Raw genomic sequence first — 3,889 nt, forward strand, 5'->3', positions numbered from 1 at the left:
TTAGGAATTTCTCATAACTTTTCATGCCCTAGAACCCCCCAACAAAATGGGGTGGTTGAAAGAAGGAATCGAAGCCTTCAAGAAATGACTAGGGCTATGCTATGTGAGAATGAAATTCCTAAATTTTTATGGGCTGAAGCTGTGAACACAACATGCTATATTTTGAATAGAACAATCATAAGAAAAAGGTTAAAGAAGACTCCTTATGAGCTATGGAAAGGAACCCCTCTAAATCTTAAATACTTTCATGTTTTTGGATGCAAATGTTTTATGCTTAACAATAAGGAAAATCTTGGAAAATTTGATCCAAAATCCTATGAAGGGATGTTTGTTGGATATTCCACCACAAGCAACGCCTATAGAGTTTATCTAAAAGAGCATAGAACCATAGAGGAATCCATACATGTTACTTTTTGTGATTCTAACTTAATTCCCAATACTGTGATAGAAAATGATTCAGATTGTGAAGAAGATGGAACAAGTAAAGAAAAACCCAAATCTGTGCAAAATGAAGAATCTGTCAGCCCAGTTTTGTCTCGTCAGATTGAAGGAGACATTTCCATTTTGTCTCCTGAGCAAGCACGAGCAACTGAAACAGTGAGACCACCAGAAGCTCATCAAAGCTCTACACCTGTCCGAAAGCCTAGGGAATGGAAGTCTATGAGGGGTTATCCTCATGACTTCATCATTGGTGATCCCTCTCAAGGAATAACAACAAGATCCTCCACCAAAAGGCAAACCGAACCTAGCAACTTTGCTCTCTTGTCACAAATGGAGCCCAACAATGTCAAACAAGCTCTTGAAGATCCATCATGGGTCAAGGCCATGCAAGAGGAGCTTGCTCAATTTGACAAAAATGAGGTTTGGACACTAGTACCTCATTCGAATGGTAAGAAGGTAACAGGTACTAAGTGGGTGTTTAAAAATAAACTTGGTGAGAATGGACAAGTTGTTCGTAACAAGGCTAGATTAGTGGCCCAAGGTTACGATCAAGAAGAGGGAATAGATTTTGATGAGTCTTTTGCTCCGGTAGCTAGAATGGAAGCCCTTATGAGCTATGGAAAGGAACCCCTCCAAATCTTAAGTACTTTCATGTTTTTGGATGCAAATGCTTTGTACTTAACAATAAGGAAAACCTTGGAAAATTTGATCCAAAATCCTATGAAGGAATGTTTGTTGGATATTCCACCACAAGCAAGGCTTATAGAATTTACCTCAAAGAACATAGGACTATAGAGGAATCTATACATGTTACTTTTTGTGATTCTAACTTAATTCTCAGTACTGTGATAGATAATGATTCAGATGGAGAAGAAGCTGGAACAAGCAAAGAAAATTCTAAATCTGTCCAGAATGAAGAATCTGCCAGTACAATTTTGTCTCGTCAGATTGGAGGAGACACTTCCGTTTTGTCTCCTGAGCAGGCACGAGCAACTGAAACAGTGAGACCACCAGAAGTTCATCAAAGCTCCACACTTGTCCGAAAGCCTAGGGAATGGAAGTCTATGAGGGGTTATCCTCATGACTTCATCATTGGTGATCCCTCTCAAGGAATAACAACAAGATCCTCCACCAAAAGGCAAATCGAACCTAGCAACTTTGCTCTCTTGTCACAAATGGAGCCCAACAATGTCAAACAAGCTCTTGAAGATCCATCATGGGTCAAGGCCATGCAAGAGGAGCTTGCTCAATTTGACAAAAATGAGGTTTGGACACTAGTACCTCATCCGAATAGTAAAAAGGTAACGGGTACTAAGTGGGTGTTTAAAAATAAACTTGGTGAGGATGGACAAGTTGTTCGTAACAAGGCTAGATTAGTGGCCAAGGTTACGATCAAGAAGAGGGTATTGATTTTGATGAGTCTTTTGCTCCGGTAGCTAGAATGGAAGCAATTAGGTTGCTTCTTGCCTATGCTGCCCATAAAGGTTTCAAAATATTTCAAATGGATGTTAAATGTGCTTTCCTTAATGGATTATTGATAGAGAAGTTTATGTGGCTCTACCCCCCGGTTTTGAACATAAAGATTTTCCAAATTATGTTTTCAAACTTTCAAAGGCTCTTTATGGTCTTAGGCAAGCTCCAAGAGCTTTGTATGAGAGGCTTAGTGCCTTCTTGTTGGAAAACCATTTTCAAACGGGTACCACCGACACTACTTTATTTATTAAAGCATCTAATGATGATATACTTCTTGTTCAAGTCTATGTGGATGACATTGTGTTTGGATCGGCCAATGAGTCCTTGTGTGAAGAGTTTGGAAAACTCATGACTAGTGAGTTTGAAATGAGTTTAATGGGAGAGCTAACTTTCTTTCTTGGCCTCCAAATTAAACAAACTCCTAGTGGAACTTTTATTCACCAAGGCAAGTATGCAAAAGAATTGATAAAGAAATTTGGGCTATAAAATTCCAAACCAATGGGAATACCAATGCATCCTAACACTAAACTTGAAAAGGATGATGATGGCCTAGATGTGGATGAGACACGGTATAGGGGAATGATCGGCTCACTAATGTATCTTACTTCCTCTAGACCAGATATTGTTCAAAGTGTGGGTGTATGTTCAAGATTTCAATCTCAACCAAAAGAATCCCATTTATCGGCCGTTAAACGCATCATTAGATATATTAAGGGAACATGTGATTATGGTTTATGGTATCCTAAATCTGATGATTTTTGTGCAGTAGGGTTTTGTGATACAGATTATGCGGGAGATAGAGTGGATAGAAGGAGCACTTCCGGCATGTGTTGCTTCCTTGGAAGCTCACTCAACATGTGGTCAAGCAAAAAAAAGCCACAGTGGCTCTATCCACAGCTGAAGCAGAATATATTTCTGCATCTGCATGTTGCTCTCAATTAATTTGATTAAAAACACAATTGAAAGATTACAAATTAAAAATCAATAGTATACCCTTATTTTGTGATAATATGAGTGCTATAAACATTTCAAAAAATCCTGTTCTGCACTCAAGAACTAAGCACATTGAGATAAAATATCATTTCATTAGAGAACATGTGCAAAAGGGTACTATTGATATAATTTATACGCTTTTTGGCATTGTTTTTAGCATGTTTTTAGTATATTTTAGTTAGTTTTTAGTATATTTTTATTAGTTTTTAGTTAAAATTCACTTTTCTGGACTTTACTATGAGTTTGTGTGTTTTTCTGTGATTTCAGGTATTTTCTGGCTGAAATTGAGGGTCCTGAGCAAAAATCTGATTCAGAGACTGAAAAGGACTGCAGATGCTGTTGGATTCTGACCTCCCTGCACTCGAAGTGGATTTTCTGGAGCTACAAAAGCCCAATTGGCGCGCTCTCAACGGCGTTGGAAAGTAGACATCCTGGACTTTCCAGCAATGTATAATAGTCCATACTTTGCCCGAGATTTGACGGCCCAAACCGGCGTTGCAAATCAGCTTTAAAATTCCCAGCGTTTAACGCTGGAACTGGCATAAAAATTGGAGTTAAACGCCCAAACTGGCATAAAAGCTGGCGTTTAACTCCAGAAAAGGTCTCTACACGAAAATGCTTCATTGCTCAGCCCAAGCACACACCAAGTGGACCCAGAAGTGGATTTTTACGTCATTTACTCATTTCTGTATACCCTAGGTTACTAGATTACTATTAATAGGATCTTTTGACATTGTATCTGCACCTCATGACACTTTACACGTTTTTCTATGTACATTCCACGGTATGAGTCTCTAAACCCCATGGTTGGGGGTGAGGAGCTCTGCTGTGTCTTGATGGATTAATGCAATTACTACTGTTTTTTATTCAATTATGCTTGCTTCCATTCCAAGATACTACTTGTTCTTAACCCGGATGAATGTGATGAACCGTGACAATCATCATCATTCTCAACCATGAACGTGTGACTGACAACCACCTC

The sequence above is a fragment of the Arachis duranensis genome, chromosome 2 (assembly GCF_000817695.3).
Source record: "Arachis duranensis cultivar V14167 chromosome 2, aradu.V14167.gnm2.J7QH, whole genome shotgun sequence".
NCBI lineage: Eukaryota > Viridiplantae > Streptophyta > Magnoliopsida > Fabales > Fabaceae > Arachis > Arachis duranensis.